A 15,186-nucleotide genomic window follows, 5' to 3' on the forward strand; every position below is an offset into this window, starting at 1 on the left:
GCACTTCTCGCAAGTACAACCCTTCTAGCCCTCCAAATCTCTGATCAACAAGCTTAGCATGCTTAATCACCGACTGCGACTGCACTGGACTCCTATCCCTACCCTAGGTCACCTTCTCCTCTTTGACCTGAGTCTCCAGCTTGATCTCCCTCTTCCTGGCATTATTCTGAAGCTCAGCCAATGTCCTATTGTGGTGTTCGCCACAAAATCATGATGTCCTTCCTCAGAACACTCAAATACCGGGCCACACGGGCTTGCTCTGTCAATACCTGCTCAACGCAAAATAAATCCATCTCATGGAACATCCTGGTGATCTCAGTCACCATCTCTGTCTTTTACTTGAGAGATAGGAACTCTTGGAATAACCTTTCGTGCTCAACTGTGGGCAAAAACTTGTCCCTTAACATTGCAGTAAACCTTTCCCAAGTCATCGCAACATGCTCTAGAGGTGTGTAGTCAGCGGTCAAAAACTTCCACCAGTCTTTTGCTCCCAAGCAAAGTAGGTTCAAAGAGAACCGCACTCTCAAATTCTTCGGATAGGAGCAGGTATAGAAACATCCCTCGACATCAGAGATCCATCTCATAGCGGCAATTGGATCCTGGGTCCCATCAAACTTGGATGGCTTCATGTTGGTGAACTCTCTGTACCACAACAAATCACCCCCATGTGGCCTCGCAACAACGAGGGATGCGGTGGCTACAACAACAGCAGCCTCAGTGACAGCGGCATAGTGCTCAACAAAGGTCTCAATCAATGTCCTCTTGATAGACCCAAACATCTTTGGAATAGCCTCTCGGATGGCTACTACCACCTCCGCAATAATCATCGTGCGAATATCATCATAACTGGCACTCAACCTTCCATCATCGTTGGAACCTGAACCTCAGGTAACCACCATAATGAAAAGCATAAGAAAAAAACATCAGCACAAGCTAAAAAAATATATCGACTCTCACACCCCTACAGGCTCCCTAGTCCCTCGAGGTTATTTACCGAGCCGCACACGAATCCGATGTTTTCACTAGTACAGGCCCAATACTACCTTCTGCACCAATCCATATCCATCTCAAGTCGTACCCCCGAGACCCCAAGAACTCTACCTTACGGGATCTCCTCTGCCCTCACCATTTTCTTTGCGTACGCCAACCGTACATAGTACGAGACTCGATAGACATTTGAATAAATGATCCTACCTTAAATGCACAACCAAACAAAGAACAGGAAGAAAGACCAAATCAGGTATTCTAAGGCTATACAATCCTAACTATGTACAATTATAAGGCTTTTGCCAAACAAGTTATTTAGGCATATTCGATCTTATAAGGAATGAATTCCTAGGTTAAGGCATCATAAATCAGGCAGCATTCATACTATCTCAGCAAGATTCCTTAGCCTACACTTAGCTAGCATGAAATTCTAACTGCTCATCATACAACATTTTTGCTCTACGATACTAAAAATAACTATGAGGTATTTTGGTAAACTGTCGCTCGAGCGCTGGTCGATTGTACACACTGTTTCTTTAGGTTTTCCTCTTACAAAAGTCTGAATTCCTTGTTAAGTTCAAAAAAGTGTTTAAACCCTCAGTTTGAGTGTGAAATCATCCAAAGGTTCATCCAAACCCCTCAAACCAGAGCTCTGATACCAAAATGTAACACCTTAAATTTTAGACCAAAATTTTCAATTTTTAAAACATCCAAAAACTGATTTTAAAACCAGATCGAATGCAAATAATTTCAAAACACAAGTTTCATAGTTATCAGAGTACAAAATATCATGTCGTAATAATAAATTTTCAATGCGTGTCTACAATCAGACCTTCTCCTTCTTGTGGTCCTGCAAAGTAACTTCCACATACAAATCAACAACGGTAAGCACGGAGCCTAGTAAGTTCCCCAAGATACCACATACAACATAATATTAAATAAACAACTATGGGTTATTAGTAACTCTAAGACTATCAGCAGTCCCGATGAGCTAACAACATGCTCAGGAGGTTATCTGCAACTCCCAGTTGGCTAACAGCAGCCCCAACACAACAATCATCAAATCAGCACATAGCACAACATAAAATAAGATACAGCTAGACCCAGGTGGTCATAAATTATAGCTGTCGTACCATACAGGTAAGAGTAAGTGAGGAGACTCACCTGATACTAATGACATGAAAACCTAGCACTCGAATTATCGAATCTAGACATTGCTTATTAAATAAATTACCCTTAATTAATAATAAAGGCCCACAATCATATCACGAGTCCAAGTGCACAACTAATTCCACCAAAGGAAAAAGGACCATTTTGCCCCTCCTTAGGTCTAACCCTAAATTTTGACCTAAAGTCAAAATCAGCAAAAGTCAACCAAGGTCAACCGAAGTCAACATCCAGCAAGTACACTGGGCATACTGCTTGGCTAAGCATGCAACGGGGGTTTTCATATCTTTGTTGCGTGTAGTTGGGAGTACGCATGACGTACTCCCCAGAATTCCAATTCTTACTTCTTTTGGTCTCAATTCATTAAGACAAATATTCCAACTATATATTTGAGCTAAACAAGATCTCTTAATCCATAAATTCGTGGGATTTAAGTCTTTGCACGACTAGGAGAGGCTAGAACAACATTTCATTCACTCCAAGGTGCCTTACTTATGTATGGAGTCAAAGGAAGGATCAAACCACCATTTTTATTGATCTAGGAGCCCAAAAATGCATAAAAGGACAGCCTAAACTCTCTAAAGAGTCTTAACTTCGAAAAGATCCAAACTTTGGGTACTTAATCTAAAAAACCTAACACTAGATAGATCTTGAAGAACAACAGACAAGGTATAAACTTTATACCTGAAAATGATGCACAAAGATGGGTGGTTTTTGGATCTCTAAGTTGGATGACACCTCCTTCTTCTTCTAACTTCCTTCTTTAACTACCAGAGCCAAGAAGCACTTTATGCTTGCAAAATCACCCCCACAAGCACACACTCAAGATTTAGGGTTTAGGAAAGGTTGGAGGCTGACAAAGGTGGCTAGAAATGAGGTCATCACATTCCTTAAATAGGGACATCAGAGTTATTAGGGTTTGCAAACTAAACCTAGTACGCCCAACGTACTAGGTGGCCTCCGTGACTATTCTTAGTGCATGAGTAAGCTGCACGTACTCATGCATACGCCCCACGTACCAACCCGCCACCAGTATCAAATAAGGGCCAAATTTGAAATACTAAGAAAGGTTAAGGAAAGATAGATGATACCTCATTTTTGGGATGTTACAGTGTACACATATGTATGTTGGGTGTACTCATGTCCGAAAGAAACCCTAAGTTTTAGGGTTTGAGGGGTATTTAAACATCCTTATAGCTCATTTATCCCCACCTTTTCAGCATCCAAAGCCTAGGAGTCGTCCCTTGCAAAACCCTAGTCCCTCAAGTGTGTGTTTGATCTAAAAAGTGTGTTTTGGTGTGCTTAAGCAAGAAGGAGTTGCATCAAGGATCATCAAAGTGGAAGCAAGCTTGTGTATCTTGGATCATTACCTTCTTGAGGGGCTCCAGAAGGTAAAAATTCTTCACCTTCATGCTTTTGTTGTTTCGATCTCATTTTGGTAACCTTATGTTGTTCTCCCTATCTCAAAAGTCCCATTTTTAGGCATGTTTGGTTTTGGACATTTTGAGCTATCCTTCTAAACCTTAAGAAGGGTCCTAAACCATAAAAATAAGGTCCATTTAGCTATTTTGTCCCCATGCGTCTTGTAAAAGGTCTTAATGGATTAAGACCTTGTGTTAAGGACTTTATGGATGTGTAAAGTCATAGAGTTGGAAACTTTATGACCCTAGTATGCATCTGGACCTTCAATCTGATGTATCAGTTTAAGTGTTAAAGCCATTAAGAGCTTAAAGAAGAATTTGGGGTTGCGAGGGTACGCCTCGCGTAGCATGGTGTAAGCCCCGCATACTCGGTCAGCCACCCCGATGTCGGTCTTTTGTGCAACTTCATGTACACTGGGTGTACCTTCAGAGTACGCCCCGTGTACTCGTATGGGTCAGCCCATGTTGAGTTAACTCGGTGGGGTTGACTCAATGGGTTTATTTCTTTTGACCAGTTGACTTTTAGTTTAACCAAGTTTGACTTTGAGGGTATTTTGGTATTTTGATGGAATTGGTCACTTGGTGGATGTAGGCATTGAGTAGAGAGCTGAGATTCGAAGTCGGGCCTTATCAGTTCTATTCAGCTTGTGAGGTGAGTTTTCCTCACTATACTTGCAGGTCTAAGGCACCAAGGCCGGCCCAATGGTTTGATATTCTAATATTCACTGAGATTTTGAGTATGCAATAAACATGCATGTTTATGCTACTTATTAATATCCTAGTCTCGTAGAATTGTAGGACTACCTGTGATTTAGTCTGCATGACTATCTATATATGTTTATTATATGTTATATGTTGACATATTGGGTTGTGTTGAGGTTGTACTGCTCCGTGCTATAGCCAACAAACCCTAGAGTATTCCAGATATGAGTTGAAGGCCGGGTAGGGCATGTCAGACTCATACTGACGGCTACTGAGCATTATAGATACAAGCTGAGGGATGGGAAGGGCATGATAGACTCGTACTCAGGGCTTAGTTGTATTCAATATGAGGACCGATCAGGCCGAAGAGCAAGCGAGACATAACCTATAGGCCATAAGGGAAAGCCAAACTCATGTTGTGGGCTTAAGGAGCAAGCCAAACATAATTTGTGGACTAAGGGCAAGCCAAACTTATGATGTGGGCTCAGGGGTTGTCCAGTCTGTTAGTTGTGGACCCATTGCATGTTGTTATTGTATATGTGTTATTTGTTTGTGTATTGGTATTTTAGGGGAACTCACTAAGCTTTAGGCTTATCATTTGGATTATGTTTCAGGTACCTATGAGGATCTCGGGAAGCCGGAGGCGTGATCATGCACCTCATCGAGTTTTGTTTTATGATTTGGGAAAAACTCTTATATTGATCATATTTGAACACTATTTTGTAAACAAGGATGATTTTTGGTTTCTTTCTAAATTTTAATTTTTTCATGAATTTTATGGATGTTACAGGTTGGTAGCACCCGTACGCGTAACAGGGAAGTCACAACCCCTAGGGATTTTTTGGGAGTTGGTTCCCCATGATATGCGTGTTATCTGATATCCTCCTGGTTTATTTTCAGTATAATGACAACACGTCGATTTGAGGCTCGGTCCAGTTCGGGATCAGGAGCTGGCACTCAGGGTGGGTCAGCTGCATTGGATGACAGGATCAGGGAGATCCTGCAGGAGGAGTTTGTGGCTCATTTCCGATCTCAGTTGCCAGAGATGTTTGGGTCTATTAAGAACGCCATGATTGAGGACTTTGATGAGCGCTATGCTGCTTTGTTTGATACGGCTGCTGTTGCAGACATCACAGCTGTTGCGGCTGTAGGGGTTGGATTGGGTCGGGGTTTTTTAGTATCTGGACTTCGACGACCTAAAGCCCCTAAATTTTGAAGGGTTGCAGGACCCAATTGAAGGGGTTTATAGCATTTTAACACTCATATGGTGTACATGCAACCCTAAATACCTTGGATCTATGTTTTCTCTATTATACATACTTGGGTAATATAAACAAGTTAGAAGACATACCTTTTCATGTAGCTTGATTCCATGGAGCTTAAGAGCCTAGTGCGTCAAGTGTGACACCTCAAATAGTTCACACAACATCACCAACAACTTGGAATAACTTGAGAGAAAAGGTTCCTATGCTTAAATAGGCTAGCCCTCATGTGTACACACACTAGTGCCCATTTCTTGAGCCATGGGGTCCTTATATATTGTGGCTATTAGGGTTACACTATGTAACTCATGTCTTTCCATATTCTTCATGCTCCATGGGTTAAAACCTCCATGGAGTATCCATGGGTTACTCCATGGGTTTAGCCCAAGATGAAGAACTATGGATCATAAACCCACATATATAAGAATGAATGATTTACACAATCAATCCCCATATATTTAATTAGTCTCCTTTTGATCACAAAATTAATTCCAAATTAATTATTGGTCAATACTAATTAAATAATATGATTTCATATTAATATATTAGAACTTATAATATATTAACAAATCATAAATATCCTTTTCTCACAAAGTCTATCCAAATTGTTCCGATGCCATGCAACCCAAATAGACTATGCCAATCGGGTCAAGTACATACCAATTATAGTTATGGACTTAGACACTAATCCAACAGTCTCCCACTTGGATAAGTCTAAAACTATTATTGTGTATGACTTCAAAACCCGACTTGCAATTGTAGCTCTTAAAAGCTATTGTCGAACTCTGAACAAATCAATGACGCATCCATTAGATAAGGGATCATATATTCCTACATTCTAGATATCATATGGACTGATACATGGATTATAGTTATTCTCTCTATCCATTTGTTGTTTCCCGATTTCCGATTTATGATGACCGACTAATTGAACAAATCACATCAGTCCAGGCTTAGCCAAGCACTTCGGGGTGTCATCAGTAAATTATCGAGGGGCCCACATATATCACTTTTATCCCTCTAAGGGTAAAAGGAATGGATAAATTTCGACTCATATGCTTGTTCTACTACTTGTTGAATCATACACAAAGGCACGTTTTATAACATCGAGTTACCAATGCGCTTTCGTACAATCAATGTATAACCAACTCATAGGCAACAACTCATATCTCTAGGTTTGAAGAATATAATATATTATCGTCTCATGATCACTCGTGATAAAATCCACGAAGTGAGTCAAATGAGCGTAGGTTTAATCTAATACTCAGAACTTATGAACACTCATGAATGTTGCAGCAACTCTTATTATGTCCACTACCTTGGACATCTACAAACCAGCTTCATGACAATTATGATTCATATCTACTTCCAACATATGACCGACTGTGGATGGTTTGAATAACTTAGTCATTCAGGAAGAACGACCTAGTTATTCTGGAAGTCAAAACATGCAAAGTGAAACACAAGAATAATCGAATCCAATATGTTCTCAGAATTTATGAATATAAATAGAATACCTTTTATTTATCACCATATTGATTACACATTATTCATTGCATATTGTTTCAAACTATCAACTTTATACTTGAATTAAAACAATAGTTATCCCATGCTCCGAGCATGTACACTATGTTTTCTAAACACTAGTCATGCCATACACCAAGTATGCACATTATGTTTTTCCAAACATTAGTTATACCATACACCAAGTATGCACACTAAGTTTGTATATGATCTTTACTTTGTGAAATAGATCGATAGAACATAATTCCAATGATTCTCATTTCACAATCCCAAATCCTTACAGCAAATGCAAGAATTCCAAATTCCTGCAATTTACCTAAATCTGTTAGATTCTAAACTTATATGCATTGATCCTCTGTAATGTTATGCACAAAGTCACAAATACTTTTCAACAAACATTACAGAGTATTCCAATGGAGATTATTCCACGGAAACGAAGTCTCAAATTCAAAGTACATTGCTTTGAGCATCCTTCTTGCATTAAGTTTCCTAATCTTACTCAAATTTAATGAATAACTTCCACCTATGGGAGTATTTCCATATTCACATTTTGACTATCACTTCTAAACAAGAGTTGCCTCTTTTCAGAATATGTCAATATGGTCCTCTACAAAAATTTGCACCATACTTCCAACTATCCCTGAGCAACCAATCTTTAGTGAACCTTAGATTGTCCTCAACAATTGCTTAATCATTTTAGTCATATCTAATTCTAGAATTCCCCCCCCCCCCTTAATTCCCTGAGCATTTGGAAAATTTAGAAAGGATAAATATTATAGCACATGCAATCGATCCTATATCCGAAGCATATGGGACACGATTCATGATGTCTCACAAAAAGACATGATACTAGACCAGTCTTTTTGCTATAATATTTCTATTTCTATTTGCCAAGTTCTCATAATTCAGATTATGAAAAGGGATGTCGTAATCATAATCGAATTTTACAACGCAAATAATGTTCCCATATATAGAATTTCCTTACGTTGAGCCATTCCAACATAAAATTCATATATATATATATATATATATATATATATATATATATATATATATATATATATATATATCCTTGACTAAAGATGATGAAAACCTCAATCTAAGCTTTTAGAATTGAAATGAAGTATAATTTACTCTCCCTTAATTATAGCAAAACAACTTTTCCCAATCGAAACTTTTTGTTTTCTATAATTAACATTGCTAACTTGCAACACTTATCATAATTATCATGCTCGCACTAACATGAGAATTATCATCATAACACTTATGCTCCCACTAACTTTGACATGTATTCAGAAATCAGCTGGACATCTAGAAATCAATACTTTATTAACTTTGTTACCAAAGTTCAGCTTCTGATACAAGATGCTTTAATAAAACTTTATCAAAATCATACACCATTCCTTAGATAACTCTCATGTGTGTCTAAACAATTTATGAACTATGAAAAGGGAGGCAATAATCATAGTCTCAATTGCTTAGACCTTTTCCATTTCTCACAAGTCCATGTTAGTGTGCCGGTTAACCACACACGCTCCACTAACGACTTTTAGAATGCAAATATCACAATTGCTATCTACTTAAAATCTACTTAGTGAAAGCGTTTCCTCACCATCATTTTCATGAATCAAAGAGAAACCTAATGACACTTATATTTTATGGTGTATGAGTTCCTATCCATATGAATTTGTCAAAACCATAATCACAAGACATGGTTAATGACAAATCCAAACTCATAGGGACTAAACTTGTGCAGTCTTAACTTCTTGCCACCTGGCAGCACAAGGGCCTGCCATTTCTTCCAAGTTGTTATGCAACCAATTAAGAACTCTCAAGACTCATATGCAAAGCCAACATTAACTAGAATGGGCACAGAAATAGGAATGTGTCAACACGATAGGTTATAAACCTCACGTCATGTGCTAGTGATAAATTACATGATTTTATTCTTGATTAGATCTTGAAGCTTTTTCAAGATCTTTAAGACTCCCACTGTCCTCTTGACATATAAGACTCTCTTGCCAAATATTCAAGAGATAGTGCAGATTCTTTATCAAGACAAACACTTCACACAATTGGCCTTAGTTGGTCTTTGTTTGATCCAAAACATCACAACTTACCAATTTCAAATGTACAAGAGTAGAACACATTTTACTCTTACATTTGACAAGTGTTAATAAACCTTCTTTAAGATGTGTCACTCAAATTACAATCTTGGAGTATGACTCTAAGACTTGTTTTGGAATGAAGTATGACTCATCTTCTTGATTTAACCACTTCAACAATTCACAATTCCTCTTCTTAGCCATAGGAATGCACTAAGATGTCCTTAGAGGGCCAATTGTGATATGGTTTCTTAATCATTAATATGATCACAAAACATGATACTAAAGTACTCTCCCATCTTTTCAGATTTGAGAAACTTTTATCTTTCTGCCTAATTTGATTCTTCTCATTCGTTCTGCCATACATCAAAACTTTTACAATGCTTTAGAATTATTCTTAAACTTGTAAGTATAACCATATTTACTAAACTTTAGTAAATCATGACGAATAGTCTTATCGATCTTTTTATGGTGGACCTGACCAGTGCACAACCAAGTGTATCCGATCCCTTTGTCCTTCACTTGACTCACATATACATGTGAACAAGGAATTAGTCTTAATTTTCCAAAGATGAAAATTCTCATTCATCATACTATACAACTTGCATAATTCCAAGTTTTGGTCCAATTGAGAACTTAGGTGATGAGATTATTTCCTTATTTGGTAAATTTAGACACTACCACAAATGAAAGAATAAAATTCACATTTCCATTATTGCTAGAAACATACAAATATCAATTTTCAATAAAAGCCATTGCAAGGAGATATAAACTAAAATAAAATCAAAATTTTATTTATTTATAAAATGCGGAAAAACTTTTTCCTTACAATGCAACTTTAAATGAAAACTATGCTATTACATATTTCCTAGCAATCTATCATAACTCCTAAGTAGTAGCTCAAGAATCCGATTTTCGAACCATGCGATAGAAATCCATCTTTGCGATCAGATTCAACATACTCTTTCATTAAGTTTCTTTCCCTTTGCTTGATCCGGCCAAACATTAAAATGTATTAAGAATCTCCAAATACGAACTTAATTGAGTTAGATAGTGGACTTACCTGAATCAGAATCAAACTTTTTGACTTGACCTTCTCTCAGACCTTTCAAGTAGTTAGGGCAGCTTCGCAACCAATTCCCCTTACTTTGGCAATAGAACCATATGGACCCTTTAGGAATGGTACACTAGACTATCTCATACTTGCCTTTCTCTTTACCATTTGGTCAACCGAGTTGACTATGGCCGATCCCTTTCCACTGGGAAGAGAAAGCTTTTGTGTATTTCCAATGTTACCATTGTCAATGTCCATGGAAGTTTGGGAAGTTGATCTTCTAATCAAATTAGTTTTACCGTGCTTCAAATCATTGTTGATTCAGCAGTACCAAGCAATTAGATAAGATCATTAAGGGTCATGTCATAGTCTGTTAGATAGTAGTCCTTAAAGAACTCATTATCTGACTTAGGAAGTGAATGAAGAAGCTAGTCAACATCCAACTTCCTCAAGACTTTGACACCCAACTCTCCCGGCTTGTCAATATGTGACTTCATCTCCAAGATGTAAGCACACATAGACCTTGCTTGCCAATAGGGCTTGAGTGACCTTGAACTTCTGGGTTAGGGAGAATAATTGGAGGAGGTGGAAGAAGAGAAGTATGATTTCCATGAGCCAACCACGGGACATCATCTTCATTAGGAAAGCTTGTTCCAAAAGATTTGGGAAGATCATAGATGTCTAAACCAGACATCTAATATGGGAGATATTCAAGTCAGTTGGTTTAAGTCCTTTAATATAACACCCAATACGAAATATTAAGGCTAGGACCCAACACGATATTTTATAACTTGGAAGAGGGATGCCGTAATCCAAGCTATAGAATATTTGAAGGTAGACAAATAACGATTCACCAATTTCCACCATGAAAAACGAAATAATTTATTAGGTTTTAATTGGATTTGAAACTCCTAGATCTTTTGAGATTCATTGAACTTTTCAATGGCATGTTTCAAACGCGATTGTTCCCTCTCAAGTATTGTGACTGGGATGCCGAGGATCACAAAACAAGGTGTGAATATCCATGCAAATATACTTGGTACCCTTAATATTTTCCACTCAATCGATGTGCCAGTTAACCACACACACTCCACCGATACTATGATAAACATTAAGTTACCCTTTGCCTACCTTGTTAAATCTAGGTTAGTGTGTCGGTAAACCACACACGCTCCACTAACGACTTAAGCAAAGTGCAAAGTGTAATTTCATGGGTTACACCAAATTCACATTTTCCTAAAGTAACTAAGATTGGGAATTTATAAAAGGTTTATTTACTTTATATTTATCATTACACTTATAATGAAGGGAGAATTATAGTCCTTGTCCTACCCGTTCGACTAACGGCCCTCCACCAGTCAAGGAAGCGGTGGGTGAGAGTGGACACACATTAAACTGCCATTTTATAGGAAATAACCTTATACCCCCCTTATACCGGCTTCATACTAACGGTAAGACTAAATTTGTTTCTATACATCTATATATTATTAACTTATAATACTATAAAGTATAAGGGTTGAATTTTAACTTTTAAAATTCTAAGGGCTTAATTTGGAATTAAAGTATTCATGAGGGGAAACTTTACAGATTCCAAAACTTGGGGGCAAGTTTTGAACTATTTAAAAACTTTTCGATTCCATAACTTATGTGTTTAAAGTAGTTTTAATGAAAAACTCTTCAAGTTCCATAACTATGAGGTATTTTGGTAAACTGTCGCTCGAGCGCTGGTCGATTGTACACACTGTTTCTTTAGGTTTTCCTCTTACAAAAGTCTGAATTCCTTGTTAAGTTCAAAAAAGTGTTTAAACCCTCAGTTTGAGTGTGAAATCATCCAAAGGTTCATCCAAACCCCTCAAACCAGAGCTCTGATACCAAAATGTAACACCTTAAATTTTAGACCAAAATTTTCAATTTTTAAAACATCCAAAAACTGATTTTAAAACCAGATCGAATGCAAATAATTTCAAAACACAAGTTTCATAGTTATCAGAGTACAAAATATCATGTCGTAATAATAAATTTTCAATGCGTGTCTACAATCAGACCTTCTCCTTCTTGTGGTCCTGCAAAGTAACTTCCACATACAAATCAACAACGGTAAGCACGGAGCCTAGTAAGTTCCCCAAGATACCACATACAACATAATATTAAATAAACAACTATGGGTTATTAGTAACTCTAAGACTATCAGCAGTCCCGATGAGCTAACAACATGCTCAGGAGGTTATCTGCAACTCCCAGTTGGCTAACAGCAGCCCCAACACAACAATCATCAAATCAGCACATAGCACAACATAAAATAAGATACAGCTAGACCCAGGTGGTCATAAATTATAGCTGTCGTACCATACAGGTAAGAGTAAGTGAGGAGACTCACCTGATACTAATGACATGAAAACCTAGCACTCGAATTATCGAATCTAGACATTGCTTATTAAATAAATTACCCTTAATTAATAATAAAGGCCCACAATCATATCACGAGTCCAAGTGCACAACTAATTCCACCAAAGGAAAAAGGACCATTTTGCCCCTCCTTAGGTCTAACCCTAAATTTTGACCTAAAGTCAAAATCAGCAAAAGTCAACCAAGGTCAACCGAAGTCAACATCCAGCAAGTACACTGGGCATACTGCTTGGCTAAGCATGCAACGGGGGTTTTCATATCTTTGTTGCGTGTAGTTGGGAGTACGCATGACGTACTCCCCAGAATTCCAATTCTTACTTCTTTTGGTCTCAATTCATTAAGACAAATATTCCAACTATATATTTGAGCTAAACAAGATCTCTTAATCCATAAATTCGTGGGATTTAAGTCTTTGCACGACTAGGAGAGGCTAGAACAACATTTCATTCACTCCAAGGTGCCTTACTTATGTATGGAGTCAAAGGAAGGATCAAACCACCATTTTTATTGATCTAGGAGCCCAAAAATGCATAAAAGGACAGCCTAAACTCTCTAAAGAGTCTTAACTTCGAAAAGATCCAAACTTTGGGTACTTAATCTAAAAAACCTAACACTAGATAGATCTTGAAGAACAATAGACAAGGTATAAACTTTATACCTGAAAATGATGCACAAAGATGGGTGGTTTTTGGATCTCTAAGTTGGATGACACCTCCTTCTTCTTCTAACTTCCTTCTTTAACTACCAGAGCCAAGAAGCACTTTATGCTTGCAAAATCACCCCCACAAGCACACACTCAAGATTTAGGGTTTAGGAAAGGTTGGAGGCTGACAAAGGTGGCTAGAAATGAGGTCATCACATTCCTTAAATAGGGACATCAGAGTTATTAGGGTTTGCAAACTAAACCTAGTACGCCCAACGTACTAGGTGGCCTCCGTGACTATTCTTAGTGCATGAGTAAGCTGCACGTACTCATGCATACGCCCCACGTACCAACCCGCCACCAGTATCAAATAAGGGCCAAATTTGAAATACTAAGAAAGGTTAAGGAAAGATAGATGATACCTCATTTTTGGGATGTTACAGTGTACACATATGTATGTTGGGTGTACTCATGTCCGAAAGAAACCCTAAGTTTTAGGGTTTGAGGGGTATTTAAACATCCTTATAGCTCATTTATCCCCACCTTTTCAGCATCCAAAGCCTAGGAGTCGTCCCTTGCAAAACCCTAGTCCCTCAAGTGTGTGTTTGATCTAAAAAGTGTGTTTTGGTGTGCTTAAGCAAGAAGGAGTTGCATCAAGGATCATCAAAGTGGAAGCAAGCTTGTGTATCTTGGATCATTACCTTCTTGAGGGGCTCCAGAAGGTAAAAATTCTTCACCTTCATGCTTTTGTTGTTTCGATCTCATTTTGGTAACCTTATGTTGTTCTCCCTATCTCAAAAGTCCCATTTTTAGGCATGTTTGGTTTTGGACATTTTGAGCTATCCTTCTAAACCTTAAGAAGGGTCCTAAACCATAAAAATAAGGTCCATTTAGCTATTTTGTCCCCATGCGTCTTGTAAAAGGTCTTAATGGATTAAGACCTTGTGTTAAGGACTTTATGGATGTGTAAAGTCATAGAGTTGGAAACTTTATGACCCTAGTATGCATCTGGACCTTCAATCTGATGTATCAGTTTAAGTGTTAAAGCCATTAAGAGCTTAAAGAAGAATTTGGGGTTGCGAGGGTACGCCTCGCGTAGCATGGTGTAAGCCCCGCATACTCGGTCAGCCACCCCGATGTCGGTCTTTTGTGCAACTTCATGTACACTGGGTGTACCTTCAGAGTACGCCCCGTGTACTCGTATGGGTCAGCCCATGTTGAGTTAACTCGGTGGGGTTGACTCAATGGGTTTATTTCTTTTGACCAGTTGACTTTTAGTTTAACCAAGTTTGACTTTGAGGGTATTTTGGTATTTTGATGGAATTGGTCACTTGGTGGATGTAGGCATTGAGTAGAGAGCTGAGATTCGAAGTCGGGCCTTATCAGTTCTATTCAGCTTGTGAGGTGAGTTTTCCTCACTATACTTGCAGGTCTAAGGCACCAAGGCCGGCCCAATGGTTTGATATTCTAATATTCACTGAGATTTTGAGTATGCAATAAACATGCATGTTTATGCTACTTATTAATATCCTAGTCTCGTAGAATTGTAGGACTACCTGTGATTTAGTCTGCATGACTATCTATATATGTTTATTATATGTTATATGTTGACATATTGGGTTGTGTTGAGGTTGTACTGCTCCGTGCTATAGCCAACAAACCCTAGAGTATTCCAGATATGAGTTGAAGGCCGGGTAGGGCATGTCAGACTCATACTGACGGCTACTGAGCATTATAGATACAAGCTGAGGGATGGGAAGGGCATGATAGACTCGTACTCAGGGCTTAGTTGTATTCAATATGAGGACCGATCAGGCCGAAGAGCAAGCGAGACATAACCTATAGGCCATAAGGGAAAGCCAAACTCATGTTGTGGGCTTAAGGAGCAAGCCAAACATAATTTGTGGACTAAGGG

This window comes from Lactuca serriola, chromosome 7, assembly GCF_051521515.1.
Source record: "Lactuca serriola cultivar US96UC23 chromosome 7, Lser_US96UC23_V15, whole genome shotgun sequence".
NCBI lineage: Eukaryota > Viridiplantae > Streptophyta > Magnoliopsida > Asterales > Asteraceae > Lactuca > Lactuca serriola.